The sequence below is a fragment of the Haliotis asinina genome, chromosome 16, assembly GCF_037392515.1.
Source record: "Haliotis asinina isolate JCU_RB_2024 chromosome 16, JCU_Hal_asi_v2, whole genome shotgun sequence".
In the NCBI taxonomy this organism is placed as follows: domain Eukaryota; kingdom Metazoa; phylum Mollusca; class Gastropoda; order Lepetellida; family Haliotidae; genus Haliotis; species Haliotis asinina.
In genome coordinates, this window is record NC_090295.1 from 24,300,176 (window position 1) to 24,321,422 (window position 21,247).

General features: G+C 40.4%; 1 protein-coding gene across 1 annotated transcript in view; it reads left to right on the top strand.

The window, feature by feature from the left end:
- Positions 1 to 212: 212 nt before the first annotated feature.
- Positions 213 to 21,247, top strand: part of LOC137268243 (transmembrane protein 26-like) — a 42,048-nt gene continuing 21,013 nt past the window's right edge. The window contains exon 1 of the mRNA XM_067802780.1: positions 213 to 355. The gene's annotated coding sequence lies outside the window, so the exon portion shown is untranslated. The remainder of the gene's footprint in view (positions 356 to 21,247) is intronic.

Here is a 21,247-nt window from a genome sequence, read left to right on the forward strand (position 1 = left end):
GAGATCTCCAGGAATCGACACTCCCATATCATTTTACCGCGCGCTGCTCAATCAAGCCGTAATTCACTTTGGACAGATTCTACAGCGTGGGACAATAATCACGTGATTACAAACACCTTGGAAACGTGGTTCGCTTCAATCTGACGTCACAAGTTTCTCGGACTCGCGCTCTCATAGTTTTGGAATACTTAAATGTTAACTGCCGTATCCTTGGTGCCTCGAAAGTTGGTAAATTCTTGCTGGTACCGGATTTCTGAATAAAGATGTGATGGAGAGGATGAGACGGGATTAAGTTGATAACTGAAAGCAAAGCATGGTGTATTGAAGACGGATACCGTTTGGACAGCTATGTAAGGTAGGTTTTGTAACTACATGTTACCATTTTTCTTGGAGAATACCCCGAATAGAATAACACAGAATCACAATAACCCATTGTCATTGTGCAAAACTCCTAGGTTTCATGAAAGACACATACAGTGTTAGTCTAGGCGACATCATTCTGGTTCATGTTTATAATTTTTAATTTTTTTTGTACTAAACAAACTTGCTTATGCTTATTGCAAACTTTGCAAACAGAATCTGTCATCACCATGATTGTCCATGAACATCTTTTCATGTGACTGCTTTGTGTCTATTTAATTTCAAGCCGCACAATTTTACAGCTATGAGTCGGTAGTCTGTAACTGATCGAGTCTTGTCTACACAATCCTTTCAATATAAACACCGTATTTCGTTTACACACATACATTACACAAATCAGTACTTGGTAGTTGAAAAACACCCAGAAGTTAGATTTTTCAATTTGAAAATTAATATTTGAATTTAAGATTGATATGTCTAATTAATATGTAGAGTAACTCACCCCAGTGTCTTTGATATGAAATATATCATCACGAGTTGATAAAGTCATAGACATTTACACTTTTTTAAACGAGTTGTGTATTTTATATCAGAAGATACGAGTATGCGACTCTTTTTATCATAAAAAGTCACTCTTCATTTGTTTTCAATGACAAATGTGCATCTCTGAACACGGTACTGCCATTAGACTTCCACAGCACGATGCCATGGTACAGTGACGTCATTTCTGATGTCATAGCGTTGCAAATCATGGAAGTTATGATGTCAGGGCATTGTAAAAATCTACTGTCAAAACAATATTTCACAGGGGAGATCATATCAGCTATCTGAATACATTTCTTCACAATATGCATAAATATATCTTTAGAAACTATTCTGGCAAGTTTAACGGTTCTGATTTGACATGTTGCAGAGCCGCTAGTCATGGGTTCGATTTCAATATTTTGCTCGATTATCCCCCAAGATCTGTAGCACCATGCCAGAAATATGAAAGTAACCAGCATCACTCAATGTCCTAATTATAAGCGTCGCATAATATATCGTCATCGTTACAGCAAACCTCTACGAAGAGCTGGGTTAAAGTGTATTTTCAGAATCCTATGCTTGCCGTAAGATGAGACTAAGGGGATCGGATGGCCAGGTTCTCTGACGAGCAGGATACGCATCATCATGCCCCAGTTGACATTCATGATGTCAGTCACTAAACTGTCAGGTCCAAACACGATTGTTTACACATTGTTATCGCATACCCAGAACGCTGATGACTGCGGTGTTAAAGAACAGAGAATACGTGTTCTCTGAATTTCCTGACATGTCTCAAATGTGCTGATCTCTTTGCTTTAGTTATTGATTTTAATTCACTGAAACCCAATAATCCCTTGCTTTCAAAAAATGACATCCATGTGTTAAAAGGCAATCACCATTTAGAAACCATTCTGTCATTAGGCTCTCATCAGTGGGTGTGTGTGACTGAAGCACTGAATCACATACCTAGCTGTGATAATTGTCATAGCAACCAGATATACAAACAGGTAATCTAGTCACCCAAGCAACGAGTCTCACACATATAAACGTGTGAAAAATACAGAGAGCAGTAATGTATCTTTTTTGTAAATGTTTTTCTAATGTGCAGTTGACATCGGGTTGCTCAGGGTATATACTGACTGTATTATCAAAGATCGTGGCTGATCAGCTTTCTTCTGTTTGTCAGGTAAACATCATCACTCCCTCTCTTATCTTATTTGCTATGCATACATTCAAATGTTCGTTGTGATATTATATTATTGCCATGAAACAATTGGATGTGTTTCGTTTCTTTTGTTCGTTTCTTGTTTAACGTCGCACTCTACGGCATCGCTCTGTATGTAATCCAGTCTGCACCAGAGAACCCAGTGATCAACAACATGAGCATCGATCTACGCATATGGGATACAAAGACATATGTCAATAAAATCAGCGAACCCAACCTCCGGATCCCGTTAGTCGACTCTTACGACAAGCTTGTGGTGCAGAAGATCCATTCTAACCCTGATCTTCACCGGTCGGTTTCGACGAGCGTCCTTTCTCACTAATGAAATTGATGTAAATCATCCATGCAGTGTTGGGTTTCATTGGGGATTTCTGACAGATGTATGCGGGAAGGATGTTTTATATGCACACCGGCAGCGTTCTTCAAAATGGTATGAAAAGGCGTTCTGATTTATATTGCTGTGTGATGGATATACTGAGTGTACACAAAAATGGATTCCGAGATTCGTTAACATCTGGGGTACATTTCAACGTAGTCTCGATTTCAACGAGATGCTAATAAGATTAATCACAAAGGACTACTGAAGCATGGTTTGGAAGGGGTACTTCCTATTTGTGCTCATTGATTACTGTGATTCGGAGTCCGCTGTTGATGCGAATCCTTGCTGTGTTTTTCTTGAGGTGTATGGCAAACAATGAATTCGTGTTGAGGGAGACGCTCCAGCTCCTTACAAGGGAATGGAACAAGAACCCATCAATGAATAAGTGTTAGGTTTCGTACATATTGTGGGTGAAGTGGTAGCCTAGTAGACAAAGTGTTCGCTCGTTTACTTTGTCCGATTATTCACAGACCGCTGTGACATTGGTGTAATATTGCCGATTACGACATAAAACGACATTCACTCGTTCCTATTAGTAAATTCCAGTAGAAGAGATGTGTTCACCTGTCCGTTACTCTACATTCTAATCATATTTCAGCGGGACACCTGTAATTAAGGAAGCCATGCATTATTCGGTTTCTTTGAGCTTGTTTAACTAGTTGTTCTCGCCATAAGTCTCCTGAAGTTGCATCTGGTTATCTTACTTTTTGCTCTGTCACTGAGGAGTAAGCTACATGTCTCATTCCATTTGTATAATTACACAGTATAAAGTCCACAGAATACCGCGTTCGGAACAACGACTCGTTGTTGACTGATGCCCCATTGTAAAACTGTCCCATGCTTGTCCGTCTTTCAAGGATTGCGCACTAACGATGCTCCGTGCAAATTTTTCTCCATCCTATTTCTGAGGTAGTGAGTAAGTCGGTGAATGAGTAAGTGGGACAGAGAGTGAGTCAGAAAGTGAGTGAGTCTGTGCGTCAAAGAGTGAGTCAATGAATCAGAGACTGAGTCAGTGAGTCAGTGAGCGAGTAAGCAAGTGGGGCAGAGACTGGGTGAGTGAGTCAGAGTGTGAGTGAGTGATTCAATGAGAGAATCGGTGAGTGAGTGAGTCAATGAATGAGCCGGAGATGGAGTGAATCAGAGACTGCATGAGTGAGTGAGTCAGAGAGTGCGTGTGTGAGTCAATGATTGAGTCAATGAGTGAGTGAGAGAGCGAGTCAGACACTGAGAGTGAGTGCGTCAGAGAGTGAGTGAGCCAGTCAGTTGATTTATAAACAGCGTTGGAAATTAACGAACGTCCCTAGGCCCAAAGCCGACTGAAAACCACTCGGACCCACAGCTTTTCTGTTCTGCAGATCTCTATGGTCGACGACGATTTCATCCCCAATAACTAAAAGTATTAAAATCTCATTTAGTAACTTCTAGTTCAAATTTCTAAATTAACTGTGTCACATTGTTTGTTTGCTGGGAATTACTTCTATTGCAGCTAAAATATAGGGCTTATGCATTCTGATCAAGACCCACAACTACCGGCACCTGTCTTATCCGGCGCACTGTCAAAACCGACATAAACTCATGGTTCCGCCATTTTACAACGTTATAATGACCATTAAAAGATTGTCTAATCCGGCACCTGTATATTTCCGGCACGACTTTCCAGTCCCAAAAAGCAATGTAACTTTTATTTTATAGGTACTGTTATTCTTGCCATGGGAGGTAAGCCCGAATTTATACAGATGTTAGATGTTTGATACTTTAGTGACACGCAAGAAGACGACTATGATGACGATAAATTTACAAATATAATTACAGTGGAAGCTGTCCAAACTGGCACTCATTGGGATTGAAGAAATAATCCGGTTTAGACAATGTGCCGGATTATGGAGCTGATGGTAAATGCACAAACCACGGACGGGACTGAGATTTTACGCCAGTGTTGGACAGATGCTGGTTTTCACAGCTTTCACTGTAATTGAAACCAATTCGTTTTCGTAATCAAAAGGGAGGCAACTCAGCACTAGTGTTAACGGCGCCTGTGACAATTGCACCACCCGCTTGCGTTAGAAAATCTCCCGTCCCGCAGATGTTCAGGCGGGAGACAATGTGACTTGGTTCGTCTGTTGATTATACCCCTGAGCGCTGATCTACTACTGGAGTGTCTACTGTATGTCACCGTCATATAACGTGAGTGTAGCTAATTATAAGTGAAACAGCTAGCAAGCAAACATCCACACAGACTTCCCCATTCTGGGTGTTTAAATCGCCATTTCCCTTGTTTTGATCATGTATTAGAAATGAGTGAATGAGTTTAGTTTTACGCCTCTTTTAACAGTATCCCAACAACCAGAAATGGGCTTCACACATTGTACCCATGTTGGGAATCGAACACGGATCTTAGGAGTGATGACAGAGTGCTTTAACCACTTGGCTACCCCAGAGCCCGCATTAGAAGGAATGTAACACAGAGCAGACAAAACGTAATATAGTGCCATGATATTCACGTTTCAAGTGCCAACAAAAAGTAATTCATTGCCGACCGTGAAAGAGGAAGTTCCAATTGATGAAGATATCTGTCAGTGAACCATTTAGTTTAACCCCCGATCTGATATTGCAGTCCTGGAAGACTCATAAATTTGGAGCCAAGGTGTAATAATTGTATCACATTACGTACCAGCTTCTGATACGCTGGTGATAAACCACGTGTGATTAATACAGACAGGAAGCACGTGCAAATTACCGCCCTTTAGTAGTATTTTTTTTCAAGGCGTTAGTGTCAGATATTTTTGGCATGCAGAATTCCTTTCTCCATATTATGTGTGGTTGTATTGAGCTATGTCTTCAGAAGGATGGAAGGGTATGTTTTACTATGACTAAACCTCGTTTTACAGCTTTACAATCAACCCGAAAGCGTCGAATTAAGAACGATGTTATAATACGTATAATCATGAATTAAATACTAAAAGGTGATGCTATTTTCGTATTTAATGTTATTTTTGACATTTGCACAAATTTCTGGCTTAATGCAGATGGTGTGATTTCTAACTTGCAGGATCTATTGAAAAGAGTAGGCTTTATTCTCCACCTTCGTTTGGTTTTATGTCGTTTTCAGACACCATTACGCACTATCATGTTTCGTACATTTTATCAGTCTGGGAAGTCGAACTCGAACTTCGACGAAACGAGCGAACACCTTCACTACTTGGCCAGCCGACCGCCCGTAATGCAGATTTGAATGGATACGTACAGATTCGGGTTGTAACTGGTCTTCAGTAACCCATGTTTGTTGAAAGAGACGAGTAACGGGATCGGGTGGTCAGATTCGCTGACACTTGTTATTTCAGTCCGATTGCGTAGATCGATGTTCACAATGTTGATCACTGGATTGACTGACCCAGGCCCTGTTATTAAGAGACCGACGCCATATAACTGGAACATTCCCGAATGCGGCTTTAAACAACAAACCAACACCGAAATAAAAAGGAACACTGATTCAAACAAACACTCACGAGATATTTTCACTTTCAAATATTCTGCTTTATATTCGGTGCTTGCTCACAGTAACTACGTGAATCTTGACTTTTGACCCTGAGAATAAAACTCTTAGTGCTCACTTGAACCTAAGTAAACGTATTGACTTGTTTGTTTCCCCATTACCAACAGGGACACCGCAGTGAACCCACTTAATGCCCATAAGTATACCTCAAAATGGTTTCCGAAACATACAGCTCCGAACAGCATCCCATGACATGGCAGCTGGCACCGAGTTCTCAGTAAGATGTAAACACAATGTTATTGCTACTCTAGTTCTTCTGTTCTTCTGGTCTATCTTTCTCCACAGTTGTTTAATGGTCGGCTTAGAAACATGACGCCTCTGTTTCAATTACGCCCACATTGCTGTGGTCCCAGATGAAACATGGTGTGCAGAGGTTTTGAGACGGCAGATTCAGTTAATAATCTGAAATTTCCTCCAGACAACAGACTACAGCATCTTAGTACGCTGTTCTTGTTATGGTTGTCTGGGTTTGATCGGAATGAGAGGTGCTACGATCATTCTCCCATCACTCCTCAGGTGCCATGGATACGGGCTTTGTTTTGAACGTCAAGTGGAGATGTGTTTATTTGTGTGTACAGATGGGTCTGTCGGGGATGAAAATGTTAGTTGTTGAAATAATGATTAACAGGAAATTGTTTGGTTGACGCCAGTGAGTGAGAGACTGAGAGAATGGGAATTGAGTGAATGATTGGATGGTTTGGATGGCAGCTTGAGTGGATGAGTGAGTGAGGGATAGATGGATCGTTGGTTCATTGGATGGTTAGGCGACTGTAAAGTGATTTTGTGGTTTAGGTGGATGTGTAAGTGGTCGTGTAAGTGACTGGGAATGTGGTTCGGTAAGTGATTGTGGAAGTGATTGTGTATGTGGTTACGTAAGTGGTTCGGTAAGTAATTGTGTGAGTGATTGAGCATGTGATTGGTAAGTGGTTGTGTAAATAATTGTGTAAGTGGCTGGCTATGTGATTGTGTAAGTGGTTGGTTAGGTGATTGTGTAAGTGATTGTGTAGGTTGTCGAATATGTGATTGTATAAGTAGTTGGGTACGTAACTATGCAAGTCATCGTGTACCTTGTTGGGTGAGTGACTGTGTAAGTCATCGTGTAACTTGTTGGGTAAATGTTTGTACAAGTAGTTGGATATCTAATTATGTAAGTGGTTGGGTAAGTGATTGTGGGTAAATTGTTGGGTAAGTAAGTTACAAAGTGACTGAGTGGATGGTTGATTGGCTATGTGGGTGAGTTCAGGATATGTTGATTCATTGGTTGGTTAGGTCGACCGGTAAATGAGAGAGTAAGTCAGTGAGAGTATGTTTGGGTTGGGTGGTTGATTGACCGAGAGAATGACAGTGAGCTTGTCTGTGAATGGATCGTGTTTGGGAAGGTAAGTGAAATGTGTAAAGTGTTTGTCGTTGATGTTTCCCGCATTAATTTATACCGCTTGGTACCAGATGCGATTCCGGTATTTTTATCCAATGTCAGAGGAACGATATGCAGTGTCATAAGCCGTAGGACTATGGATTATGAGCACCATGGCGTTTGAGGCTGCTTCTCAACAGCACTGGATCACTGATTCTATGCTGACATTTTTTTCATATAGCACTGAATGAATTACTGGTCAAATATCTTTACTCGATCTTCTTCTGAAACTGACATACATGCCATTTACTATATATATTTAATGTAACCTGTACTGCACCCCCAAAATATTGATTTCCCTTGCATTCATCTCGTACGAATAACATCATTGAACGTTATTGCCAATCCCAAAACGAATAATTTTCCTCATAAACTGTCTATAACTAAATACTGAAGTATGAAACATTCCCGATAAATTGACATTTACAGACGCCGTTGAAGTATCTCAAACCTCATCAGCACATTACATCTCATTCCGAGACATATTCTGATTTCATGATGCCATGCCTTTAGCCTTTCAAGTGGATCTTTCTGTAGCAGTAATTCAAAAGATCAACTTAAAGCGCATTAAACATTGGGACCGCCCACCGATATCATCAATGTAGCGATCTCTTTTATCTGATGCAACGTTGATCTGTAGACCCGCCACAGCCAGCTATAAACGTTGCTAATGGATATGTAGACGCTGTTACGATGTTTCAGGAGGGGGTGCACCTGGTGACTTCGTATTATTATATCACAGGGTTGGTTCCAGGAAAGGCGCTTGCATCAGATTAGATATGATCAGACTTCTTTGACACAGCTTTCTAATTGGTTGCACTGAGTATTATACAGGATGACATGCTAATTCTGAGACGTGGGTGCTCGAGTTTTGAGTTCTGCAAGCGTTTGTGACTCCCTCCGTAACGACCAACGCCGTCAGAGGCGCCACCGTCATTATGCTGGCAATTATTCACCTCTTGGGGTAAAACATGATTTCTAGTCGTCATATGTTGACAACGAGAACACACTCTATATTTTAATGACTCCGATCCTTTCATCATCGCCACCACCACCACCACCACCACCACCACCACCACCATCATCATCATCATCATCATCATCATCATCATCATCATCATCATCATCACCACCACCACCACCCCTCTCCCCCCCCCCCCCCCCCCCCTACCACCACCACCACCACTTATCGGCAGATTAAATGGCAGCAAAGAGGGTTCGGGTGACCCTGACATAGTCGTGCTGTATCAAGATTGATAAATAATAACAATGATTAATACGAGGGCCGGTCAAGAAGTTCTAAGCCAACATAACGTCTACACTGGTGACACCAACTAATCTTAGGAGTGTTGTTGGACAGTGTTCTTCATCAGCATTTCCAGTTATTTTACTCAAGTGGATCAACTAGTTCGAAAGCAACAGGTCCTTGAAGCATACTGGGTATACACCGATATTCGTCTATAACTTTGACTGTTGAGTCTTATCCGAAAGAATTTGTTTTATTCCTTGTGATAAAATCGATATCTACATGCCGCATGCAGGTGGGGACGCAGTGGCACCGCCGTTGTTTGCATAACTGATAACGAAATCACCCTAATGATTTTTCTGTTTGCAAAAATATATGTTATAAAGCCGTCATATAATACAACTTGACGGCCCTATCTATGTGATGTTTGTATGCAATGTATGCCTGCCGTCTGGTACATATTTGTGGAAATTGGACGTGAACGAGGAGACCAATTTCAAGATGTTTAATCAGTCAATCTCGTTTCTGATTTTCGTGGGAATTTGTCTTGTTTATAGTGCTTGAAAGTAAAGCATAAAAAGCATACGTTGTTGCTTTGAACTTAAAAGTGGACATTTCACTATTCAAAATATTCTGGAAATGGATTTCGGAAGAACACAACACGCAGTGAAGTGTTACTAACATTTAAACTTATTCATGTTAATATTCAGAAGTATACACGTGTACGTATGATATATATCTATACATGCAGAATGCAGGTTATGCAAAGAAATGTTTGTCTCCTCATCTTTCAAGCCAGTTCTATTGTATTGTGCTGTGTTGTATCGTGTTGTGTTATGTTAATGTTATGTTATGTTCTTTATATTCATAACACGACGCATAGCCGAGGCATTAGTTTAACAGCATATTTTAACTGTTTCGAATGAAAGACCGGATGCAATCAGATAATTGCTATATGGTGTCAGCACTGTTATTCTGGAGGACACCGGCACCCGGATGTAATGACTCATCAATTATTGTACTATCCCAGTTGAGATACGATATGCTGATGTATTATGAGCTTGGCCTCAATCGATAATGAATAATTTATCTTTTACGATATTTCTTCAGCAAGATTGTATTAAACAGCCAGATACACTGTTCTTGTCGACCAAATTACTATTTGAAATATGTTTATTTTCGTTGGTCTATATTGACAAAGATCATCACCAAATCACTATATATATATAACAAAAACAAACAAACAAACAAAAGAAAAAACTGCAGATAATTGTGACCCTAGCCTTCAGGTTCCCGTCTTCAGGCCTAAGCTGGGGTTTATTCAACTTGGTTGTAACAGCTAATGGCAATTCTTGTGTGAATATTGTTTCTTTGCATCAGCAGAGTATCTTTAACGATGATGTACACCGACAGCACCCAGGAAATGTAATCTCCATTCATACTTGTGTGGCTAGGTGCATCCTCGTTCATGTGAATCTTTATTGGACGAAATATTAGTGCAGCCCAGTGGACAAGTGAATCAGTTTCGTTATAACCATCTTAATGGGGAACTATCAGAACTCTCCCCTACTCCCTAAACATAAAATAATTACCGCACACTTTTGTGTTTAACATAGCTGATGACTCTAATGTACAATAGGGCTGTGCAACGTGTATCGCGTGCGAAACCTGTGCACTACACGTGCTGTGTATCTGAAACGAATTATCTGATATATTTTGACGTTATCCTTCTGACAGCTTCATTAGCCCTGCTTTGCATCATGTTTATGAACCATGATCTACAACCTGTAATGGCTTTACAAAGATTAGAGAATTTAAGTGGAATCAAAGTCAAGACAGAGACCGTATACTGAATGGTGAATGGTTTGCGTGTAGATTTTCCTTTCCATGAAAACCCGATGAAGGCAAGATCAGCGGATAATGGACAATCCAGATTCAGATTCAAATTGCTCCCTTGTTAAACCATAGTGTGTGGCCTAGTGGGCCCAAGAACCCCTCATTATATCTTAGTGCCAATCCCAGCAGACTTACAGAAATATCGCTAGCCACAGGGGATTGGTGAGTCGAGTACTGTCTCTCTAGAAGGCAGATGCTAAATGGTCATGCTCTTTTGTATCGTGGCATATGGCAATATAACGTTTATGATAAGGCCGAAAATATGTTCTGGCTCCGATTACACTACCGACCCTTGAATTCAGGCGCCGACCCTATTTTTAAAGCAGAATGAATAAAATAACCGTTCAGAAGGCGTTGTTTTATCCAGCGCCGACGAACATCGGTCAATCTGATGCAGAAAGATGACATGATGGCTGCAGCTTGATTAAATAAACAAGTACACCTACCTAACCTAAATTTTAAACAGTTGTAATAGGAACCACAACATTTATTTGGACTAACACATATATATTCATGATACTGCAAATACATATGCATGTGACCTTGACAACAATTGATTTTATGTATTATATGTTTTTTTGAAAGGCCATTTGAAACGTTTTTACTTTTTTTGCTTTTCTCGAGATTTCGATAAAGGTTTTGTATATTTTCTTTCCATATGAAGGGGCGGTGGGGTAGCCTAGTGGTTAAGACGTTCGCTCGTCACCCTGAAGACCGGGGTTCGATTCCTTCGCATGTGCACATTGTGTGAAACTCATTTTTGGTGTCCCCGTGATATTACTGTAATTTTTTGCTGACAGTGGGGTAAAACCAAACTCACTTGCTCACTCACTTTTAATATGAGTCAGTAGTCATGACAACGTATGTCGCCATGCCTTTGTAGTTTGGAGTTGTTTGCCCTTACACATGATAGACTGGAAGCTTGTGGTTGAAAGCAACTCCGGCGGAAACGACAACCAAACATATTTCCTCGCCAACAGCTGTCAGCCTCATGTCTAAGCATGTCTACGGCGAAGATCCCTCCTGTAGTAGTCGGTAGATGTATGTAAAATATATTTTAATTAGTATGTATTTAGCCTCAAAACACATTAAATTGAAGTTTAGAGTCAAGCAGCCGTGGAAAACACATAAAAGTAAAATCTTCTTGCATTTTATGTATTTACTTTTTTGGAAATGAGAGGAACCGGAGGGCGTGGGCTCGCTAGAAACCTGTGAGTGTAGGTTCGAATCCCTGCCCGCATCGATTATGTTTCTAGGTTTGCAGCACCGTCCCAGTGTCCTTGGAGTTGTCCAAGACCTGCTCTCCGCCTTGTGTTTTCGTCCCACATAACACTGGTGGCACGCAATGACATCACTCACTCACTCACTCACTCACTCACTCACTCACTCACTCACTCACTCGCTCACTCACTCACCCATCGAGTTCCAAAAAATATTTCATCGTTTATGTGAAGGTTCGTAGACCGAAGTATAGATACATACACGTGTTTGCTTGTGCGTACGCATATGTGTGCCAATGTGCGTGCGTGTGATTTTTAATACATTTGCCAACTCGAAGCACTGTCCGTCGGATGATATCATAAAAATGACTTGAATAACGATTCATACATCTCATCCCACAACGAACTGACTTGATGTTCTCAAAACAGAAATTCACGGACAGATGGTCCATGAACGTGATGATCATATAATATTCATGTAATTCCACATTTGCTCCGGTACATCCGTATAGCAAGTAATTGATCGTAAACGTTAATCACATAAGTAAATAATGTGATCAATTGCACTGCCATTCCTTTCTCAAGGCAGGGAAGTAACCTCTCGGGTGTTGGCGAGCAGTACTATCACAAGAGTATGCTTCGAATCATTCAGCTGTTTGAAACACGAGCGGCCGGACTTGGAAACTCTGCAGTCGCACTGCCTTTCGAGTAATGACGTTGATTCATGTTGGTAAAACAGACGCACACGATTTCATGTTGGAAAAGATGAAGATGGATGGATGTCTGGGTGTTTCAAAGTTTTGATGAATTCGTATTAGCCATAATAAAACAACTGCAGTTGTAAAGAAACAAACCTCGTTACACGTAGTTCGTCATACGCAGTTCGTTACACGTAGTTCGTTACACGCAGTTCGTTACACGTAGCTCGTCATACGCAGTTCGTTACACGTAGTTCGTCATACGCCGTTCGTTACACGTAGTTTGCTACACGCAGTTCGTTACACGTAGCTCGTCATACTCAGTTCGTTACACGTAGTTCATCATACCTAGTTCGTCATACTCCAGTACCCGAGAGGCAAAAGCAGCCCCAATGTCGTAGAAACGTTTTGCTTCTTTAATTCTTTACAGCTTCTGTAAATTAACCTTTGCCGAAGTTTGCGAGATATTAAAGCAGGTGCTTAAATGAATAGATAGATAGATAGATAGATAGATAGATAGATGGATAGATAGATGGATAGATAGATAGATAGATAGATAGATAGATAGATAGATAGATAGATAGATAGATAGATAGATGAATAGATAGATAGATAGATAGATGGATAGATAGATGGATAGATAGATAGATGGATAGATAGATGAATAGATAGATAGATAGATAGATAGATGAATAGATAGATAGATAGATAGATAGATGAATAGATAGATAGATAGATAGATAGATAGATAGATAGATAGATAGATAGATAGATAGATAGATAGATAGATAGATAGATGTGGCCCAACAGAAGATGCACTGCAAGGTATTACTTCATTTGATACATGTCCAATTAGATTATAAAATAAAAAAATGGATCTAAACATGACAGCATTACCTTAACATGGATGATATGTATTAGTACAAGTACTTTAATAATACAGAGATATAGGAGACTCATTCTGAAGTACCCGTGAATATCCGGGTTTGAACTAATCTTCCGTAAACCATGATTGCTGTAAGAGGCGACTAACGGGATCGGGTGGTAACCTCGCTGACTTGGTTGACATCATCGTATCCCAATCGCGTAGATTGATGCTCATGTTGTTGATCACTGGTTTGTCTGGCCCAGACTCAAGTATTTACAGACCGCCACCATGTAGCGCGAATATTGCTGAGTGCGGCGTAAAACTAAACTCACTCACTCATTCTGAAGCTTTGGTGAAAGGCTTGGTTGTTGTAAGTGAGTGTCGTGGAGAGCTGATGAGGAGATATTTTCCTTGTCTTTGAACCCCTCCAGTAATACCCCACCTTCCCAATAAGAGGAGCATTAAGTATGATAATTGGACGAAATGGAATCTAGTCTTTAAGAATCGGTTACGGTGTTACCACGGATAATGGCTCATCCTCTTCTTTACGGTTTAACACTCCCATTATGCGCAATCACCCATCCTATCTGGGTGTGTTTTAGCAATAATATTTTCGTCCGTGTACTAACATTTCGGATTATTTTCCCGAGGGAGAAAGTAAAGGACAGATAAATGTTTTTCTTCCGAGAAGTAAATATGTATAGTTATTTTAGGAACGAAAATGCGATCACTATCTCTGCCAAACAAAACATATTCAGATGACGGGAGCATTTTCAAGTGATATATGTTCTAGATGAACATGTTTAGAGACGGTTAGTGGGCTCTTCTTTAAAAGATAAGGTTTCTACCGATTGTCGGGCTGGTTATTGCCTGGGAGGTGTGTCCATTCAAGAAGCTGCTACGTGTGCCAGTCCATGGCCTGATGTGTCAACACGATCGTATGTTACGTGTGTCACCTCAGCACGAACACGACGTCATTTGCTGAGGAACTGAGCTGTTCTTAGTCTTGGTAATATTTAAAGGATTTCTGCAGCGCAGTATTGAATACAGTGCACGCAATAAACTTACAAGAAGCATGCCATGACACCAGTGTTAACATAATCGATATCTCTTACGCTAGTCTGTTTGATGTTATCTTGTGTACAGTCGAGCCAGTTTCATGCAACTGTGCCTGGCTCTAAGCTTTCAGATTTTGTCGACAAATAGTTCCCCTGTAATTTCAATTAATTTTCGTGTACAAATACACCTGTTGGTGTCATCATGCGAATTTGATTGCCCATACCTTGGAGAGAAAAAATACCAACGCGAGAAAAATATCGCATCGCTAAGTTTCAGAGAAACGAACACGGTAATTGATGTTCTTATAATAAATTATTCCAGTACCTTCATTCAGAACGAATTACCTTATAATTGGTTCTACACCTTCCTGTAGCACAGGAACCAAAGCCAAACCAGGTGCATCTCGTTGGTGTCAACATGCAAATATAGATAGAAATATTTTCAAAATTATACTTTCGAGAACAAACTTAATTGTAATGGGAATTTCGGGCGTGTTTTGAAAACGGATAAGATTGAAATGAAATTGGTTTGATAATGGTCCTCTCATACATGACATAATGGTAAAATATGAAGCAAGCTTCACTTGTATGCCTTTCCATAGAAACAAAAATGATCACAATGACAAATAATAAAGAATAATCGTTCACAGAAATCTGGTTGGTTGGTTGGTTGGTTGATTGGTTGATTGGTTGGTTGACTGGTTGAATGGTTGGTTGGTTGGTTGGTTGTTTAATGAGGCCCAAAACGTCACGATTCATGTAGGGACTGAGAGCAGGTAACGGATATGAAGCAGAATATTTGAAAGTGTAAATATATCATGAGTGTTTGTTTGAATGAGTCCTCCTTTTCAGGTCTGTGTCTACGAGACGTCGAAAGCATGGCATTCAGTTCCGATTTGTCGGGTTGGCTTGTTGTTTTGAGCCGCATTCAGCAATATTCCACCTATATGTTGGCGGTCACAGACTTGATATACATTGTCATAACTTCAAGTTTTTATGTTCCTTTGAATGTCGTGTCGATGTTATCATGCCCACCACATCAAACGTACCATATTACTCAGCAAGTATTGGAATATTTATAACACACGGTCCTGACACACTCAATGAAACATCAGGTTATCTTGTGAACACCATCACGTGCTGTGTCACGGAGACGAAACACGTCACACGTTAACAGTTAGCTCTACTCTGACGAGTACCACGTGTTCATTACATTTCCATTGTTTTTCTTTAGTTTAGATTCTAAATTCGCATTTTTAATTATCTTGGTTTGTCTATTCCATGTCTGCCTTCGTTGTGTTTACAAAATGAGGTGGACGTTTAATTTAAAAGAGTGAGTGAGTTGGTTGTAAGTCAGTTTTAGAAATATTCCTACAAAATCACGGCGGTAGACGCCAAAATGGCATTGACCATTCACACTTTATACCTATGTGAAGAATCGAACCTAGATCGTCAGCAAGACAAGACGAACGTTTTATCAATAGGGATACCCACCCCCGTAAAAGTTTAAGACTATTACTTAAGACTGTCCCCTGGAAAGTCCTATGTTCCCATGGAAACAACCGTATTTGACGTCATTGTTCAAATAACTTTAAACCCACTATCGATGTGAAGTTTCAAGGGTTAAGTAAGAGATCGTATATTTCAAGATGTCCCACATCAACGACCCAGCATGTCCTTGTGGCAGTTAAGACTAACATGACCGGCAATGCAATCCCTACCGCCGAGGGCAGTAAATTTTGTACCTATTTTAACGCCGCTGCAATCATTAATTATCTCCTGACATCACTTTCAGACTCAAGGTGGGTCACGTTTTTTATTATTATTTTTATTTAAGTAGATTAAGAGAAAATGTATTGAATACCTGTCTATCAGCCTAAGATAAGCACCTGTCTTTGAACGAGCATCGTTAACGAGGGTCAGAAAAGATTTAGTGCGATACATCTCCATCTATCAATCTCGACATCTCGGGGGATTCCGCAGTTGCTTATGAAAACAAGGTTTTATTTTGTCTAGGACTGTCCGGAGATCACAAACATATTGCTAATGAAATATAGTTTCACCTGTTTAGTGCAATCTCGAGGGGTACAAGACTCTCTTAGACCTGATCAAAGGAAGTACTACAAGGTTATGTTTTTTGTCTTGGTTCGGGGACATGCTCCTACCAGTTCATCATCATCATCATCATCATCATCATCATCAACAACAACAACAACAACAACAGATGCTGTGTTATCCATCACAAAGCTGTCCGTATTTCCACATTATAATATAAACTTCTGTATGTTATTAATCCTATTACTTTTCAATCTGACTGATTAAAACAAGTGATATATATTTCAATGTCAGAAACGGAGCATGTTATTTTGGCAAGGATATACGACTAACTATATAAACGAAACAACTATTCAGTGTATTTATTTGATAATTATGTGAAAGCTATTTCAATTGTGTATATTAACATTATTAAGGTTTGTTTTACTGTTTTGTATGCGATGGGAACAGTATTTTGCTAATGATAACGTAACGTAACGTAACGTAACGTACGTATTTAAGCCTTACTACCTAACCTATCACACGTGTACGTTATTAAAACTCCCGCTGTCTCTCTCTCGCATTACAACAAGAACATCAGATCCGCTAAAGTGATTTCAAGTAGAACAGGCATCTCTTTGTCCACTGTTTATCGTGTTTTGAAAAATATTGCAAATGGTAGGTAGACCCAGAAAAATTATAGTCGGTGACAGAAGGCGGCGTGGTATTCTTGTTTCAAAATACACAAACGGAGGAGTTTAGAAAACTTAAGGATGGATATGACTGATAGAATGTGACTGTGACTGAATCTGGAGTTATGTTCTGCTAATATTCACATTAAATACGTGAGTAATGAATGAAAAATTACAACCTTTAAATGCTCAATAATTTCTGGTCATACCATATAACGCCTTGTGTGTATGTGCGTGCGCTCTGCGAGTGTGCGTGCGTGCGTGCGTGCGTGTTTCTTCTCGGTCCATGTACGTGACGTGGAAGTGCGTGCGTGCGTGTTCGTTTCAATAACAATTATTGTATTAAATAAACACTCATTATTTGGGAGACAGTGTACTAGCGGGGCTGTGTACTAGGGTTCATGCAAACTCTTGTACTCTGCAGTGTTTAAATATACAGCGTACGGTTCTTCGACCTTCGGTAGTATTTAGTTCGCCCTTTCATGTAAGTACCAGTCATGAAAACCCATGGCTGCCAAAATATGAGAATCATCAAATTACAAGAACTGTCCTCTTCATAGCCAGTTATAATGCACCCACAGAGACCATACTGATTTAAGTGAATATTATTAAGTTAGTATTTTCCCCAAAGAAATAAAATGAAAACTTCCAAAATTGGCATCCTGAGATATGTTTCGTGGGCCCAAAATAAGTTGCTAAGGAAAGTTGCTTTCTTTTGGCTTAGAGAAAACTATTATACTACTTCTATCAGTGCTTCGTCTTAGCATTCTTGAATGTTCAGGTGATACCTTGATGTAAAGTGATGCAGTGATGTTAAGTGGCGGTGGGGTAACCCTGTGGTTAAAGCGTTCGCTCGCTCGGGTTCGATTCCCGACATGGATATAAGGCGTGAAGCCAATTTCTGGTGTCCCCAACCGTGATATAGTTGGAATAATCCTAAACGCGGCGTAAAACTCACTCACTCTGATGTAAGGTCGCTGTGGACTGGGTTCTGCGATTACATCCGCTAGTGGCACAGCAGAGAAAGCGTTTCAGCAGAAAATTTCAACGGCAAGGCAATTCTGACATTTTGTCTTATCTTCTGAGGACGGTGGTGTAGCCTAGTGGTTAGACATGTCTAGAGTATCGCTGGAATATTGTTAAAAGCGGCATAAACCCATACTCACTCACCCTTCTCTTCTGAAATGGATTGACATATGTACACTGCAAATAAGGGTAGAGACATGGGATTAAAGTAAATCGAAAACAGCACACCGTTTCTTAAAAGTGTTCTCTCATAGGTTTGTGGCTGGCTCCATCACGAAAATGATTTTCTATTTTTGGTGTGCACTGTTGGATGTTGCGACAGGGACGTCGACTCCCACTTCCTCACTAAACAGCTTTACTCCCCCGCCAGTTGACGTCATAATGCCTGAAATATACAATTGAACTGCACGCTTATCATGTAGAAAAGAGCATACCTGCATCATTGGGCGGTGCAATTGCGTGCCTCAAGCAGCTCGTCTTGCACCATTTCCGACACGAGTTACATGCATGTTGTACATATTGTTAAACAGTGTTGGTTGAAGGAGAGGGATTTAAACAAAGTCTCTCGTAGTTAATCAAATCCCGAGACCGATCACAGAAAAACTGCTAGGGCTGCTCAAATGATTATCTTGTTCTTTGTTCAAGTAAACTCCACAAATACGTATGTTACGTCAACTTTGATGGATCGAGGGGGATTGCATACATTCTTAGACGTATTTAATTTAACCGAGTTCTTCATTTAACGCGTTCCCCGGTCGCTCCGATCAACCGATGATGTTGTTGCGTGACTGCATCCTGTGCATCTCATGCTTCATCGTATCGATCAGACTTCTCGTATATCATTCTGGCGTGTTTTTGTATTATTCTACAAGTCTTTATTGCCCCCGTGTTGGTGCCATATCGTTTCTGAAAGTGAGCACTACGTTTCAGTTTCTTGTAGCGTATGTTGTCGACATGCTGCATGCATTTATTTTAAAACCTGCGGTTTGATTTACGGCTACTCTGGAATGTATGGAACGAAGACACGGGACGTGAAGGATGGGGATCTGCCTTGAGCATGGTTCCACGAAGTCAGATAGATATGTCATAGCAACATATCTCACGTTTTCCGATAGCAGGGCTGAAATTCCTAGAGGAATTGGACTGCAGTAAGAGCGGACAAACGGAATTGGGCGGTCAGGCTCGCTGACGTAACCAAGTTAACTCATGTCATCGTATCTGGATTACGTGGAACGATACGCACACTGTTAACCAGTGGATGGTCTGGTCCCGTCTGCGCTATACTGTGACGTTCAACAACATCCAAACCAAATCCTAGGAGGGGAAAAATGTGATCGGCGTTTATATTGCGATCATATTGTAGCCGGTGAAACTAGCGATAGTCTTCCTCATTTTGAATAGTACCCGTTTTTTCTGCTTACAGAGAATGTTTTTACCAATCAGCTACCATCCACATGTAATCTTTTCCCGACATTTGAGATTTGAACATAAATGTAAGGGAGCAATGTGAATTCTGTTCTCTACAGAAGATGTGCCTTCTATGCACTTTTATAATAACTAAGTTGGAAGGTTTTAGATAATGAAAGATGATTAAATGATTATATTGATCAGATAGCGCGAAACTGTGGGTAACAATCTTTCGCAACCATTGCTTGTCATGACAGGCGACTAATGGGATCGGGTGCTGAGGTCCGATGGCTTGGAAGACAAATTACATGGTATCCCAGTTGCGCCGATTTTCATAGCTGTGATGTTAATCACTGTGTTGTCTGGGGAACACCCTGTCCCGACTCGAGTATGTGCAGATCCCCGTAATACTGCAACATTGCTGAGTGAGGCTATAAACTAATTCCCTATGCATGTCATATTCATCCCCCATTATTACCGGATATTCAGTGGCTGTGGCTGACCCCTATCCAGTTATTTAAAATGCGGCCCGTATTGTAAGGTCCATTTCTTATGTTCACCACTCGAAATGAAATGTTGAACCGTTGGCACCGTATTTGCAACAAAACAAAGGCATGTTCGCATCTCATGATGACAGAAATTGTCGTCAAACATGGGATACTACAATATTTTCCGAAAGAAAAGATCAAAGCTGAATAACTATGTTTTCGGTCGCCCTTTTTGATGCCAAACTATGGTATTCCAACCTATCGGACCAAATCATGCATGCATAAGACATACTTGTAATATAATTAGGTACACATAACGGGTACACCACAAGGCGATTCACACGTTCCCCTTATTTTCCAATTTCAACGGAATTTTTTCACCGTTGTACCTTCTTTTTAACTGGATTAGGGCTTAGTCTCTTCAACACTATCGACCCACATTTCTTGGCGATCAATCTCTTGTTATGGTCCGTACTGGGGCAATCCGGAGATTAGTTCCAGTTTTATAGTGCCAGATAGTGTCAGTTTGACATCGCCGTGTTTTACGCACCAGACTTGACAGGCTCCATTTGAAGTTTCCGCCTTAAACGTATTAATCTGAGACTTTGAAGAGTGCATGGTTGACGTTTAGCCAGTCCTTAGATATGCGTTTAGTTTAAAGCATCATCCTGCTTCCTAAATAGAAACGACTCGGAGTGCGCAGCTATTTAAGACACCAGCAATTAAACGGAGATGTTGCACTCTGTTGTAAATATATAATGGGATGATTTAATTCAAGGGAAGGACACCTGGACTGTTTTATGATATAACTTTTTTAATTTCTCATTGTGTGGTGGGGGTGGTGTGGTAGCCACGTGGTTAAAGCGTTCGCTCGTCACGGGCAAGACCCAGGTTCGATTCCTCACATGGGTACAATATGTGAAGACCATTTCACCTGTTAATTACACCGCAATGAAAAGAAATGGGATGGCGTATGGTGGTTCTTTTCACACTGAAAACAACCACGGTTAAAACCATGTTTATGTAATGGTCCTTTCACTTTCTTTCTTTCATTCATTCCTCACTTGTATATCGAAAAATATCCTTGGAATAATGACAATCATAATAAACTTTGACAAAGTTGAATATAATTCAGTCCTCGCAGATTAGTACGATTAT